The sequence below is a fragment of the Camelus bactrianus genome, chromosome 11 (assembly GCF_048773025.1).
Source record: "Camelus bactrianus isolate YW-2024 breed Bactrian camel chromosome 11, ASM4877302v1, whole genome shotgun sequence".
In the NCBI taxonomy this organism is placed as follows: Eukaryota; Metazoa; Chordata; class Mammalia; order Artiodactyla; family Camelidae; genus Camelus; species Camelus bactrianus.
The window spans coordinates 3,899,515-3,915,928 of NC_133549.1; the positions used below are offsets into that span (position 1 = coordinate 3,899,515).

General features: G+C 47.7%; 1 pseudogene; it reads left to right on the forward strand.

Moving 5' to 3' along the window:
* Positions 1-1,614: 1,614 nt before the first annotated feature.
* The window catches only part of LOC141579011 (trafficking protein particle complex subunit 9 pseudogene), a 97,080-nt pseudogene continuing 82,280 nt past the window's right edge, over positions 1,615-16,414 (forward strand).

Sequence of the window (16,414 nt, forward strand, 5' to 3'; positions counted from 1 at the left end):
CAGAGCCTTGAGAATAGGGTCTCCTGTATATTTCAGGCTCTAGGCAACATTGTTTTACAAAAGGTGCAGAACCAACAAGACTAAGCCTAGGAAACAGGGCACAGGGTTAAAGTCAAAGGAACAGATCTAATATGGAGTCAGATTTTTTCTTTCCTATTTCAGTAGTGCCATGGAGAAGGCAGTTTGGGCAGCTTTTTGTAGGGTCCTGGAGGCTTTCTCTCTCAGCCTCTGTGTGCCTCTGTTGAAAACCCTTCATAGCTATCTGGCCTGCTGGAAAACCACTCCGCCTGTTTTGCCCTGAAGATGTGTTCTGTTTATAACTGATCTCTACCTCTTGGAAAACAACTCAATAAAAACTCAGTTGGTTTTCCACCAGCCATGGGCAGGGGTGAGGAATAGCACTTTATTATTTTATGAAAAAAAAATAAAAGAAGTCTTAAAACAGCACTGGGCACATAGGAGAGAGTCAATAAATGCTTCCTGGCTGAAATCAAAAGTGATGGCTCAGTGATTCCATGGCTGCTGTATTTGCTGAGCTTGCTACTCCTTTGCTCCATTACACATTTTTTTAACTGAAAAAGAAATACATGCATGTGGTTAAAAAATTTCAAACAGAGCACAAAAATACACAAGTGAAAGAAGTTTTCCCTCATCTTCTCTTCTTTCAGCCCTCCCTGGAGATGCCACTGTTTACAATCCTTTGTGTGTTTTCCAGATATGCTATGCACATTCCGACCTATGTATGTAAATTCCTTTAAAGTATTACTTATTTTTAACTTAAAGGGATTTAAATCCTCAAGTGTCTTCTGCCCTGGTAATAGAAAAGAACAAATCTGACTCCATATTAGATCTGTTCCTTTGACTTAACCCTGTGCTCTGTCTCCTAGGCTTCATCTTGCTTGTAAAACAATGTTGCCTAGAGCCTAAAATATACAGGAGAGCCTATTTTGAATGCTCTGACCTTTAAGGATATTTAACACTTTTCCATTCATATAAAGATAACAAGTTACATAATAGAAAATAACGTTTGTTTTGTTGGAGGTTTACAGGGATCTGACCCAGGCAGATAGCTGCAAGAACAAAGGATTCTAACAACAAAGAATTACTACATCAAGAAGATTGCAAAAACCAAGCTCGTAGGAAAGGAGCCTGAATTCTGACTTGGGGAGATGGTTTTCCAGGACATTAGTTTGCCATCTAGGTCTACAGTAAGTTGCTATTCCATGCCCCAACACCTGGTCTCCCAACTTACTGGCCTGTCCTGCACTAAGGAGAATGAATTTGGACTCAGTAACACTCCTATCTTCCTAGCAAGCTGGGCACTGGAATTGAGGGCAGCTATCCCACACCCAGGGACATACTGTGTGCCCTTGATGGTTCCCCGAGGGTGGGGTGTGGTTTACCCAGGAAGGATGGGGACTATGCACCAACACTCAGGCAGTATGCTCCTTTTGGGATCTGACCTTGTACCTCCCACTCCCCGCCAGCACAACACCTGGGACAGTGGAGGTAAGGCAGAGATCTTGCCTGCCTGTGTCCCAGCGTGTAAAATGGGAATATGTACTCTTTCCAAGGTAGTTCTGAGCGACAACACCTGCGGGTGCTTGGTTCCCAGAGCAAAAGGAAACCCAGCTCCGCTTGGGGGCAACGGGTGTGATCCCCGTAGGGGTCCTGCAGAAGCCTTGGGTGGAGGGCTGGTCCAGGGAGGTAAAATATGAGCTGCGGGCCTTGAAGGGTTAGAGAAGTGTGCAGAGGCAGGACTGCTGCCTCCTTCAGGATGCCCCCAGAGTTAAAACTATTTCTCTCCATCTCTGCTACTCTCCTCCACCCTCCAGATCCCTGCCTTCTCTCTGCTCCTCCTGTCCATGTCTCTCCCTCCACTTTTCCCCTTCTCCGCTCCTCCTCCCATCTTCTCCATCCCTCGCTTCCCCACCTTCTCTCGCAGAACCCAGAGAGGATCGCTGGCCCTCCTGCGCATGCGCAGTCGGTGCCAGCTGGACCGAGGGTTGGAAGCTGCAGCTCCAAGCCGGGGATCGGCCCCAAAGGCTTCTCAGCTCTTTCGCCCGGTAGGACTTTGGCTCCTGCCCCGGCGCCCCGGCCACAGCTGTCCAGGGCCAGGTGTGCACCTGCCGCCTCTCGCCCCAGCCGGGCTCCCCTCAGTCCGCGGCTGGCGTCCCCTTCCCCTCTCCTGCCCGCGAGTCCTCTCTTCCCGGGCTGCCTCTCCTCGGCCGCTGGCCCGTCCCCGCCCCTGGGCGGGCTGTGTCCCGGGCGGGCGGGTTCTGCGGACCCGGACGGGGGAGGGCGGCTGGGGCTGGTGCTGGCCTCCGAGCGGGGCTACAGCCCGCGTCCCCCCCCCCCTGCTTTCCCTGCCCCGCGATCACGGGGCTGCCCTCCTCTCCCTTTCCCGCTCCCTGGGGACCAGCTCAGTGGTGTGGGCGCTGCTCCCCGGGCTGAGAGCCTCCGGCTGTGAACCCCAGCTTCTCCTGGTGGAGTCGGGAAAAGGGAGCGTCAGTGCTGAGCGAGCTTCCTTCTCCTCCCTTAGTGTTTCTGCCCCAGGTAAGTACCTTGAACACTTTCACGTGTTTTGATGGCGGTGTTTGATGATGTGACTGTTTTTATAGTGAGAGGGATTACAGTGTTGAAAGCAAGGCTTGGTTCAGTTAAAAATGAGCTGAAGGCATGAGGCTGTGACATCCTCCATCCTTCCCTCTCCCAGGGTGAAACGTGTGACTGTCGATCTTAAAAAAATAGTTACAGTCCCTAACTAGCCCAGCCCAGCTAGGGTGTGTTAACAGGAACAACACCACCAGAGGCTTTGGAGACTCAGGGACATTGCAGTCCTAAAGAGCTCCTGGCAAAATTTGGTTTGTTTTGGTTTTTTTGTTCTTCTTAAATTGTGGGGCAGACTAGTTGTATAGAGGGAAAAATAATTGTCAAGAAATATTTTTTCATTTAACATCTTTTTTGTGATATTGTTCACACACCATGAAGTCCACCCACTTAAATGCTACAATTCAGCAGCTTTAGCATATTCACAGTGGTGCAACCATTAATATTCCAGAACGTTTTCATCACTTCAGAAAGACCAGTGGAAATGAATGACCTATCCACCCCTTCCCAGTGCTGGTTCTAAAGAAGTTTCTTGGTTGTTCCTGACCATAAATTATCTTGTTACCCATAAAAAATCTGGTAGGAAATCTAAACAGAATTGTATTGAATCTGTCTATGAAAGCAAGAAGAATTAATGTCTTTATGGCATAAATTTCTTCTACCCATGAATATATCTCGGACCCTATATTTTCATATTTCCAGAGCCTGGCCCATGGGAAGTCCTCTTTAATTGTTGGGTTTGTGAATGATGAGATTCTATCCATCGTTAGTTGCAACTGAAGCCTTTCACAGAAGAGAAAAGTAAACTCACTGAAGCCAAGTGACTCTCTGATGGTCAGAAAGAGTGACAGCCAGTGCTGGAGTGATCCAGTGGACTTGGTGTTTGTAACCAGAATTCTCCAGCACCTACAGCTAAGGGGATCAGAGTATTCTTTTATTTTTTCTAAATGGCGTTGCTTTTATTTTTACTTATTTTTTAAAATTATTTTTTATTGAAGTGTAGTCAATTTAGAATGTTAGTTTCAGATGTACAGCAGAGATTCAGTTATAAACATATGCATATGTATCTACATATGTTTTAGATTGTTTTTAGTACAACTCATTACAAGAAATTGAATATAGTTCCCTGTGCTATATAGTAGGTCCTTGTCATTTATTATATATTTATTAACGTGTATCTGTTAATCCCCCTTTTCCTGCCTGCTAACCACAGTTTGCTTTCTATGTCCATGAGTCTATTTCTAGCAGCACCGTTTTTGCTAGTAATATATGCTGGTTGGCTGCTTTTAGTTTCAGTAATTCCACTTTATCTGTGGGCATTTTCCTTCTGGTGGGCCTGTGTGTGGTTTGCACACGTGATATAAGAGTTGTGTATTTGGGAGAACTCCAGGCCTCGTGTAGTGCCTGGTACAGAGTGCCCACTGAGCTGATGCTTGAACTGGGGAAAAAAACATAGTAAATGTTGGAATTTCCACTATGCTTGAGACTTCCAGGTTTCTATAACCTGTTTAGCCCACCTTAATGTTGGCTGCACCCATACTGGGTAATTTGGTGGAACTTCATGGTATGGTGGTGTAGAGACGGGGCCTTGTATGCTTCTTCTCTTTCCGTTTTCTAAGACTCATTCTCCTGGGCCTTCCAGATCCTCCCCCAGAAGTGCCCAAGGCTGGCTTGGTGCTGCGCTGAGGCAATATTTGTTAATAAGGCCCTTTCCTCATCTCTTCTGAGCCTCCGTTTCCTTCTCTGCACAATGAACACTTAGACTAGAAAAGTGCTTTTCAGTTTCTTTTAAGCCATGTTTCCTTTGAGAAACAGAAAATACAAATCTCTCCTCCCATTCAACATATAGATTTTGACACATCCTCCAAGGAGTGACATAGCTTTTTGTGGAAAAATTGAAGTGATTGTGATTCCAGGTGGCACAGAAAAGACTCTTCAGACATTTATTGCAGGGAGAGGGCAGTAAAGGGTCAGTATATCCCACTTTCTAGTGTGAGCACTGGAACAGGGGCTTGGGTTTAAATACAGTGTCCGACGTGGCCTCTCTCTAATCTTTTTTTTTTTTTTTTGCCTCTCTCTAATCTTGCACAATGTGATAAACCTCTCTCCCTCAGTTTCTTAATGCGTCAAGTTGGGGTGATAATAATTTAAGTCTTTTGTGAAACATACACATAAGACATTTGTTTCTCGGTAGAAACAAAACCTGCGAGAGAATGAGGGATTTCTTTAAAAAAAAAAAAATCTTGTCCACAGCACTCTGTCTGTGTCTATTTTGAAGTTCCTTGAGGGTGAGTGTTGGGTCTAAAGTCCATCGTGGGACAGGTGGCCCATGTGTCTGTGTGCTGCAGATTGCCCCCTCCTCCCCAGTCCTCTTCCTCTCAGTCCAGGATGAAGTTCCCTAGTAGATTTACACAGAGATCTTGTGGAAATGGCTTTTCATTTTATTGTTTCACGAAGAAGGGCTGCCATCATGATCTCTGTAGTCAGGTTTTGGTGACCTGAAGGCTATGCAAATACGTTTTTCTATTTAATAAAAAGAAAAAAATTACAAGTACAAAATTAGACCTACGGTGGTGGCAGGGGCTCTTGAAAGTGGGGACCATTAGCTTTGTTAGTTTCAGGTGCAGGGGCCTCTGGCCATGAGGACACATCATCGTGCTCTGAAGTTGGAGGGACCAGTGGGCTCAGTGGGAATGTTTACTGAGTGTATCTCATGGGCTGGGCATTGACCTATTTGTACTGTGTGTTCCTTATTTGAGACAGTGAGCTCATTTAACCTCAATAGCCTCTTTAATAAATTAGACTTTTTATTTTGAGATATATTGTAGATTTCCATGTAGTTGTAAGAGATAATATGGAGAGGGCCTACGGACTTTTTGCCCAAGTTTCTTTAAAGGTTCCATCTTGCAAAGTTGGGATACAATTCAGTAATGACTCACTAACCCTTTGAGGTTTGTGTTATTGCCCTCATTTCTATTCATGATTAAACTGGGGTTAAGAGGAGCACACAGGCCTGCCCAGGTCACCCATGGTTAGTGTAGAGTCAGGTGAAACGTGGGCTTGGGATTTCCAGGCAGTACCATCATGATGCTCTGTGGCAGGGAGCAGCATTCACTTTGCTTGTTTATTCATTCATTCAAAAAGCGTTTATTGAGTAAACTCTGTGGGTCAGATGCTATCATAGGTTTCTCTGATTCTTCAGCAGTATGGAGAATCCGGTAATGTTTCCTTCTTTTTTTTAATCTGAGAAAATTAGCTCTGAGAGGTTATATACCCCCCAAAGGAAATATAGCTCATAAATGAGGGATAGTAAATTTGTACAGTTCTTTCTTCTTATGCAGGTGGTACCCTAGGCATTTTACATTTGTAAACTTCCATAATCCAGATATATTCTTGTAAGGCAAGGATTTTTTTTTAATTGAAGTATACTCATGTTTACAATGTTGTGTCAATTGCAAGGTGTTTTTTTTTTTTCTTGAATTTGGAATTCAAAAAATATTTTTGAGGGGGGTAAATAGGTTTATTTATTTGTTTCATTTTTTTTTAAATGAGGTACTGAGGATTCAACCCAGGACCTCATACATGCTAAGCATGTGCTCTACCACTGAACTGTACCCTCCTCCCTAAAGCAAGTTTTCTGATCAAGTATTCTGCAGCTTAGGAGTTTAAATAAATTGGAGTTGAAATCCAGGTCTTTTGATCCTACTGTGTTTCTTTGCATTATATCCTGCTGAGGGGTGTGGAAGCAGTTCCTTTATTCATTCCTTTATTCAGCAGTTTTGAGCACTGACTTTGCATCAGGGTCTGGCTAGGTGCTTGGAAACAGAAAACAAGAAATGACCCTTTTCTGCAGAGGGCGGAAGCCTAGACCAAAAGCTGCGTAATGTGATCCGAGCTGCGGTAGCCATGTGCAGACGCTGAGGACAAACTGTACCCCCGGCTTTGCTTGGGCTTCCCCTGCCTTCTGAGTGGTACACACCAGGTCACCGCAACCCAGTGAGGCCCGCAGCCCGCAGCACATTATGTACCTCGGTCTCCTCTTCCCTCTCGTCAGGGCCTGCAACATGAACATCCCTGACTACGTGCAGTGTGCTGAGGACCACCAGACTCTCCCCGTGGTGGTCCAACCCGTGGGGATCATCTCAGAGCAGAATTTGTTGTGCATCTATAAGCGAATCTCCTTGGTGAGGCAGATCAGCCCGTGCGGCTGGCAGTGGGCACTCTGTATCCACTACAGTCATCACTATGCGCCCGAGAATGGGTGGAGCGAATTCCAGACCCACCGCAAGGTCGTGGGCCTTGTCACCATTACTGACTGCCTCTTGGCCAAGACCTTCGAGAAGCTCCACGTGCAGAGGAGCTGTATGGCACCACGCTCTATGACTCTCGGCTCTTTGTCTTTGTGCTGCATGGGGAGGTGGCCGAGCAGCCACGCACAGACGTGGCCTTCAATTTACGAGGACTGCAGGGTGGTGGAGAAGAGGATCGAGGACTTCACTGAGTCTCTCTTCATCATGCTCAAGTCCAAGTGGCTGGACGGTGCATCCGACAAGTCTGGGGACAAGATCCTCCTGCTCTACATCCTGTTTGAGAAGGAGGACTTCATGGGACTGGACACAGAGAGCAGGAAAGTCTACCTGGATGCCCGGCCACCCTGGCTATGTGAAGGGTTGCTTCCCTACATCCAGAAAGGGATCAGCAAGGAGGAGGGCTGTCTTGTAGCCAAGGCGTGAGGGAGGAGCAACCCGCCGGTTTTCAGACGTTTAAAAGTGAATCCGCCTTTGTTTCAGAGAGATTCTTTTAGGGTTATTATGGACACTTACTCCCGCTTTTCAGACAATTACCCTGGTGTGACCCCTGGAGTTGCTGTCCAATAGAGTAGCCAAAGCCACTGATGCCAGGAGAGCTGGGGAGGAGGCTGCACTGAGCTGAGATGTGCTCTAGGTCAAATGCACATCAGACGCTGAGACTTGTCTAGTAAAAAGAATGTAAACTATCTTCTTACTTTCTTTATTGATTACATGTCAAAATGATAGTATTTTACATACAGTAGAATAAGTAAGATATGTTCTTAAAATCAGTTTCTAGGGTTTTTTTTGGGGGGGTTACCTCTTTAAACGTGGCAAATGGGAAACTTTCTTTACATGGCTCACATTTCATTCCTGTTGGACAGCCTGTCCTGAGACAGTCTCATCCCTTTGCTTATAGATGTCACGCTGAATCCTGAGATGCAGAATGAGGCGCTGGTTGAGCTGGGGGTGGAGCCAGTGTCTCCTGCTTCCCAGGTCCAGCACCTGCACGGCTCAGGCCCTCTCTCCCTGCCTGACAACCACCATGCCAATTTAGGACAAGAGAAACACTGCCAGGGGCTTCCAAATGAGCTCCTTACGCAGGGAAAGGCGTGTCACGGAGTATGGGGCACAGCAGGGAAAGATTCGTCCTCACTTTGTCCCTGTGATTAGGTCAACGGACCCACTTTGCCTTGGAAGTGCAGACGAGCTCTTCTGGGCTGCCTACCCCCCCATCTTCTGCTCTGTTTCCCTGTGTATCTATCGAGATGTCCCTCGGGCAGAAGAGGGTGAAATGCCTTTGCCGAGAGGTGGTCCCCCTTTACTGGGGAGATTGTGGGAATCTGTGTCCCCCCGGCCTACGGCCTCGGGCCTTGACTCTGGAGAGGGCTCATGGCGGTCCCACAGGTGACGGTCGGAGGACCTGGCACGTGCTGCCGGGCCCGATGTGGAGGAGGTGTTCTGCGATTCTCTGTGAGTCTAAAATCAGATTCTACTTTCTGGTTGTTGGTAAGTTGGAGGAGAAGATGCCAGAGAATTGATAAAAAGATAGTCCAGACCAGTCCTGTGAGTGACAGGCACAGGGGACCCGAGTCCCACCTGCTTGTGGTGCCTGGTGGGCTCTGGATGAATTTTCACTTCCTCCCCGGACATACCTCTATGGCTTAAGGAAGGGGCGAGGCATGTCGTGGCCATGACCTGTACTTGTCCTCGCAGGGCCCTGTGATCTACACGGCTTTCTCCCCTTCTGCTTCTTGTAGATGAGCTGGCAGATGTAGTGGTCTGGGAAAAGCTTAGGGCACAGATGCCACCACCGTGCCACTCCCAGGCTGGCTCCATTCCCGTCACCTGTCACCTCCTGCTCAGTCCCCAGGTGTCAGTCAATGTAGGTGCATCGGTGCAACGTAAGCAGGGACCACCTTCTCCCCCTGGACAGAATGGTGGGTGAGCAGTGGAAGCCTGGAGCCCTGCCTCAGCCCCCTGGCCAGTGCCTCCTCTTTTGTCACAGGAGGCACTGGTGACATGTTTGCTCAGCAACTGCTTGGCTCTGAGTCTGCAGACCCACCAGAGAATGCCAGCTTGTTTTTTCCTTTTGAAGTGTGTCCTTGGGATTTGGCGGAGTAGCTGGTTGTGTGCTTAGCCCATAGTGGTTGACACTGTCACCATTGTTTACCCAGAACCTCGTGTACCAGTCATGGCTCTCGGCATCAAAATACAGCAGCGCATTAAACCTCCCTCCTGGTGGGTCTGTCTGTTTTGGTACCGTAAGGGCTCAGCCAGCATCTGAACGTCAGTGAGATAACGCGGCCAGTGAGCTCGGGTCAAGTACGCTCTCCTCCAGTCACTTTTACTCCATTGTTGCTTTTACTATTCCACAGTCATTACTTTTTTAAACAATGCTTTTGTGCAGGAACAGAGCCTTACTCTCTCCTGTTACTCTTGGTGGGAGTGAGTAAAATTGTCCAGCTTGAAATGCGACCACATTTTGTAGCTCAAAAGCTGTCTACACGCATCTAGGTGAAGTTTAGGTTTGGGGCGCTGACCACGTTGGGGTCCCCCAGCAGCGCCGCTCGCCTCAGGCCCCTGCCTTCCCTGGAACAATAGGTGAGGTTGGGTCTCACCGTCCCCTCGTCCCTGTCCTCACCAAACTCACGTAAATTCTTGTAATTGCTGTCAGTTATTTTTGTTCTCATGTGTTTCTAATTTTCGCTGTTCCTCTTTTCCTTTTTCTATTTCCCTTTCTATCTTGTACCGCCCTGTGAGCATGTTGTTGCGTCTGAAAAGTGGACTGTGCACACCCTGCATTGGAAATAGCCAGATTGTCCTCCGTGCTTTCCCCATCGCTTTAAAAAGCAAAAACCTTAACAGTTGCCTTCATCCATATATTATCCTAGTCATCTTTTTATTTTCTAGTTTTTTGGAATTTTTGCTTTGTTAGCACATCACCCACTGGTGTTTGATACCTGTTAAAATCCTTGCTTTGAGGAACCAGTTTGGTCCTCCTTATGTTTGGTGACAAATGCGCCCTTATTAAATTTGTTTGATTGTTTTGAAGAAGCGAGATGCGAATTGATTTTGGCGGCTGCTGAGGGATTTTTTTCATGGAGTATTTAAACTTGGAAAGTCAAAATCTGCAGCATCTTCCTTGATTCTGGCTTTCACACAAACGTGCTTGGCACGCGGTTCCGGGCTGTCGCTGTGTGACGTGCGTGACGGAGCTTCCTGGCCGGTGGTCACTGGTGAGAAAGTGGCAGGCTCGGAGATGAGCAGCTGCAGGGGATGCTGTTGGAGGAAGCAGTCACCGGTTTTATGTTTTTTGTTTTTTGTTTTTGCATTCACCTTCCCCGTGCCATTTACTTTACTTTGCCTTCATAGAGAGGCAGGAGCGGGTCTAAACTCCATGCCACTCTTATTTTCCCTTTACGAGGCTGGTTTTTCTGAGTATCAGAACAACATGGCCTTCTCCTAAGTAGCTGCCTCACTTGGATCTGGTGGACACAGGGACCGCTAAAGGGGACCGTAGCTTCCTCTCTGCTCCAGCCAGTGGGCATTCAGAGCCGGGTCTGTGGTTTGCCTCAGCAGCCATGCAGGCCTCCCTGTACCAGCCTTTACTATTAACCCATGTTGGCAGTAAATAGCTGACTCCGTGTCTGTTGCAGCTGACGTCCACCACTGACGGCCGTGTCGTTAGTTTGCGGTAGTGAGTCTCCAACACCCCAGTCAGCCGTGAAGTGACCTTGCATTCTCACCCACACCCTGGTTCATCTCACCCGGGGAAAGGGTTTGGCCACCACCGTCATGCTGGCCATGATGCCTTGTTTCTCCTTTCATGCCCTGGTCAAATTGTGGACACTTCATCCTTCACTGACTTGGTCTCGCTTGAGACAGGCCAGACTTTCTGAAAGAGTCCATCACATTCTGGGGGGGAACAGAACAGAAGTAAGAGTAGCAAGTAGGTGTCTAGGCTATCTGGGTTGGCAAATGCAGGCTGGGATCTGTGAAGGCTGGGCTGTGCCTTGGACACAGGCCTTTCCCGTGGCTCCCGATAGCCCAGGGGTCGGAGTGAGAACAGCCTTGCCTGGGTTCCCCCATCCTCATCTGCTCACTGGCAGGTGTGTCTGCTAACTAGGAACTGCCCCAAACCTCGGGCCCTTCAAAGTTCAGACCACAGGAGAAACTTGAGTCCCTTCTCCTGGGACTCCTTTGTGAGAATCCAGTGCCTTCTGAGGTGACCAACGGCAGGAGATGCCTCCCCCTCCAGGGAGCTCTCTTCGGAGGACTGTGACGCACTGCACCTTGCTATGAGCTTGTGGGGTTCCATCCGTGGTCCTTGCAGAACCAGACTTGAGACTGGCTTAGCGATAGAAATGACAGGACTGATTCCAGGGCAGGGCCGGGGGGAGGAACAGGGGAAATTGAATGTGACCTCAAACACCTAGGTGGGTTCTGGGTCTGTTACTAAAATCGGGAGCCTGGGAGGTACCTGCCAGGAATCGAACTCTAGAGTAAATGGTGGACATGAGGCATTTTTAAGATTCCATTTGTCATCCAAGTTAGGACTTCAAAGAGGCACTCGGGTCTATGGCCCTGGGGCTCAGGTGAAGGAGCCGGACCACAGATACACGTTGGGAGTCGTCATTCTTAGCTGGTGTTCACAGCCGTGCAGGTGGATGAGCTCATCTCGAGAGGTGCAGACTGAGGCTGAGGCGGGGCAGGGCTGTGTCTGGGTTGGAGGAAAGCCCAGACCATGCAGCTTTGGTGTGTCAGTCAGTGGCGTTTGGGATTTTCAGAGCAATGGCATTTATCCTTAAGGGTCTTGGGGGTGGGCAGGGCCACGAAGAAATCTGAAGGGAGGGTTGTGGCCACGTGTGCGTGTCTTGGGATGATGCAAAGGCTGCATGGTCCGGGAGGGGAACCCTCTCGGAAGCTGGAGTCGGAGTGGGGAGTGGGGAGAAGGTAGTCACACTCACCTGTGAGGGAGGGACAGAGGCCTAGGGAGTCTCCACCCTAGCGGACTCTCTTTCCCACGAACAAAAGGCCAGCAGACAGAAGATTTGAGGTGAGAAGGGAAGGGCGCTGGGAGAGGAGCCAAAGTGGAGAATGGTGGTTGGACATTTCTGGAATAGTCTCCCTGCAAAATAGAGTTAAAAAAACCCAGACTCTTAAGAACATTGATAGTGACGTTGGAGGAGATAGTTCTTTTTCTGGCCTCCTAAAGTTAAGGCATGTATCCGGGAATACACAGAAGAATCGGGCAGTCTGGTCCGGGGGCTTGACCCTTACCAGGGGGAACAATGCAAGTTTAAAGGGGGAGAAGGGCAGCGGAGGGAAACTAGCCAGGCCTCGTGTCAGGTACCAGTCGGCTGCACTACTTGCGTGTTGCATTCACATCCATGTCTCCCAGGTGGGCGGTGGCAGCCCCCTTTTGCAGATTGGGAAGCCTTCTCAGAGGGGTTAAGGAATTGGTCCGTTTAGCAGCTAGTCAATGCTGTAGCAAGATTCAAGCAGGGCCTTGTCAGACTTCAAGGGCATGTTCTATCTACTAATTCCGGTACCTCCCTGTTTTACCTGGATTGGTGAATTGGGTCAGTTTTGGAGCCTTTCACAAAAAGTACGATTTAAGTGCCTCAGGACTGTTTCACAAAGCTCAGTGTTCTTTAATGGTTCAGAAGCACCGCAGTGATTTTCGCCCCACAGAGGTAAGGTCTTACTCCTTTGACGCTGACGTGGTTGCAAATGACGTACAGGTGCAAAACCAGACTTAGCAGCTTCTGAAGGGAAACTCTCCAGTTCTCCCTTGATAGGCTTTCTTCCACGGGATGTAACCTGCTGCAGCGTAGATCTGAGCTTTCCGTATGGAGTGAGGGTTTGATATCCAAAGTTAGCAAAGAAGGGTCAGATGGAGAAAATCGACGTTAACAATTTATTTTGGGGTTTCATTAGACAAGATGCACTATCGCTTAATGGCCCATATAACGTATGTAATTGAGTACAGAACATTGCATTCCTTACTTTCTAATGAGAGCTGTCTTGCAACGTAAGGTTGTCTGCTTTGGAACTTCAGCTCAGCCACTAGGGCGCCTGTCAGTGTGTTGGTGTGATTGTATTTACACAGTGCATGTAATCTGGGCTTCCTCAGCCCCAAACACTCCAGTGCAGAATCATAGGCTGTAGCCATCACTTAGTTATACAAATAATTCTACAACTATATGATACAAAAAAAAAAAAAAAAGAGAGAGAGAGATTGCCTTTATCAGAGTTCCTTTGATTTTAACTGCAAACTGTTGAGCAGCTCTGGTTTCCTTTGGATATGAATATGTACATTTCTTTGCATGTAACTTGGATTTTAGACTAGAACACCAACCTCTTGCTTTCCATGAGCCACAAAACTCATAGCCAAATGACATACGTATGAAACATTTTATTCTTTTCTTCTGAGACAGAATCCTTGAATCTGGGACTTGGGCTGTGATTTTGCTTTTTGCTCTTCCCACCCCTCTTGTCATCTCACTCCTTTTTCCCACGTGGCCTCCAAGAGGTCATGGTCTCCGAGGAGCAGGTGGACAAACACCAGTTGGTCGCCAAGCAGTCCTGCTGTAGAGGGAGCCCAGCCAAGAGCTAAAGGACATCATCAGAGAGGGCTTCCTTGAAGAAATGGGCTCTACATTCACTTATGAGGGCAGAGTAAGAGTCAGCCAGGAGAAGGAATCAAGAGGGTGACTCAGGTGGCAGGAGCAGCCCGGGTAGAGGCCTGGAGGCTTGTGGGGTGGGGACTCGGGGAGAGTGCACTGTGTGGTCCAGGGTGGAGGGTGCCCCTGTTTGGGAGGACCCTGGAGTGGGCCTAGGGTTGGAGGGCTTTGGAGGAGCTTGGTTTTTTACTAGAACTGACACAGAAGAGGCAGTGAAGGGTGTCAGCAGAAAGTGACCCTCAGGAGAGGTACTCCTGGTTTTGCTTCTGATGTTCTACAGAAAGAAGGGGTCGGGGTGGGCGAGAGCAGCTCTGCCCGTCCCTTTAAGACCCACCCCTTCATTCATTTATTCATAACACATGCAATTCTGAGTGTCCAGGGGAGAGAGGGTGGACTCACAGTAGTAAGCAAAATGTATTGCTTCTTGAGAGCTTAGCAGTGTCAGAAGTTGTCTTAGCATAGAATGTTCTAGGAACACAGCAGGGGCACCTAACCCAAAGTGCAGAGGTTCGAGGGAAGGAAGGCTTCCTTGACAAACAGTCAAAATGAGCCTGGAGGCAAGTGGGAAGTAGCAGCAGGTCAGGGGGCACCTGAGGTCATTGGGGACCTGGGTACTGAGGTGAGGCTGGGCGAGCAGGGTCGGGGGTGGGGCTAGAACTCTACCAGGGAGCCTCTGAAGGGTTTGAAGTGGGGGTGACGTAATCAAATTTGTTCTTTGGGAAGGCTGTCCTGGCTGTGTGTGTGTGTGTGTGTGTGTGTGTGTGTGTGTGTGTGAAGCGGGGAAGAGGGGGAGAGTGCCACCAGCTGGGAGGGTCATTAGAAGACCATTGACAGGCTGGGGGGCCACCAGTGGGAGAGGGGCGTCGGGGCTGCTTGGGGACGGCAGGGGCAGTGTGGATGCCGGATTTCCTCTTCGGGAGGGCTTATTAACGGGGACCCCCTAGCGGCACCTTGTGGCTGGAAGAAAACGGATGCAGCCAGGTGGACTTTTCTCTTCTTCCCTGCCTTGTGTGATGATCTTAGCTCAGCCAACATTTGGAACAGAAGAGCTAAGTTTCAGGGTAGTCCAGGACTTTGTTGAGCTCATTCGAGTGAGATCTGATAGGATTTAGGCTTGTGTTGAGATCTGCATGTTCACTTAGCTAGAAACGTCCCGTCTTTTGGATTTCCATAGGCGTATTTATTCTTGATAAAGACTGCTTTCTTGGTGAGAGGAAATTTAATACAGCTGCTGTATTTCTCAAAAAAAAATCTTATCTTTTAAAAATTTAATATTCAAAAGAATAGCAAAATTTAAAAATGATAAAGTAAGGCTTTGGTGTAGTTTCTTTGGTTTCTGAGTTAATGTAGAGTTAGAGACTTTGCATTACTTAAATAGCACATCCTTGTCAGTATTTAAAGAGCTGTTAGTGAGCGCCCCAGGCCCCACTTCTCAAAGCATCATTAAATCTTGCTCTGAAATAGTGAAGTCATAAAGTTCTTGTTGGCAGAAGCCAAACAGTTGGTTTATAATGTGCAGCATAGCACCCTTTATAAAATAATAATAGGTTCAAAATTAAGAAAGTGGAAGATAATTGATTTTTTTAAAGCTGAAACATAAACTCTCTTGTGTTAATGTTGCAACTGGAAATTTCGAAAAGAAAAATCCTACTGTAATATCATCTACGTGGAATACATATATGTCTATCACGTTTGCAATGTAACTGCGCAGTGGTTTTTGAAGACAGGACCATTCCAGCTGAGATACTGGCAGTGATGCTTGATGGTTTTCAATGGAAGACCCTAAATTTGCCTTCTTAGCTTTATTCTTTTCTTTTCTGTTCTCTCTCTCTCTATCTTTTTTTTTTTTTTTTTTGTAGTGAGAGGGCTCAGTAGTGCTTTGCCAGCATGATTTTGGGGCAATTTGGGGGCAGATATCGTGCACAAGCAGTGAGATATTTCCATGCATTTTACTTTCCAGACATCACCATGGAACATGTGGGGGTTTGTGCCTGCAGGCCGGGATGCTGCAGGACTCCCTGGTCCACCACCGTTATGTCTTGGAGCTGCTCCAGTCAGTGAATGACTTTCTGTGGCTTGGAGGTAAGGTGAACTGATGCAGATGATCAGATGTGTAACTAAGTACTGTTACTTGAAATAGAAAACCTATCAAAATGGCTCTAAAATACAGGATGAGGGAGGAGAATTGGCTGAGCTGCTTGCATGGGGAATATTCCCAGGTGACTCCCTCATTGTGTCTCCTGTCACTCCCCACCCCCCCAGCCCTGCAGGGCAGTCATGCTGAAGCAAGCATGCACTTTCTCAGAAACGCGCTGAATTTCCTTGTGCCTCTGTTTGTTGGCTTTTTTTTTTTTTTTTTTGGAAGCACATCTTGCCATTTGCTTAAATGCCATCCCTGCCTAGTCACCTCTTACACTCATTCTTCTGGACCTCGTCCATACATAGCTGCTGAATGGATGAACAGAATGTAGTATCTCCATGTAGTGGAACATTATTCAGACGTAAGAGTGAAAAAAAAAAAGAAAAAATAAATAAAGGGGAATATGAAAAAGGCCACCTGCTCTGGGAAGTCCACCCTGACTGCTCAACCCGCCCTTTTCCCTTTGAAACACAATCACTTATGCTCCTCTCTACTCTTTTTGATAGTACTTACCACCTTCTAATAAACTTTAACACTTTCAAAAAAAAAAAAGAGAGATGCTGATACCACTTCAACATGGACGAGCCTTGATAACAGCACGTTAAGTGAAAGGAAGCAGACACAAACGGCCACATATTGTTGACTTCAGTGATCTGAAATGCTCAGAATAGGCACATGCAGAGGCA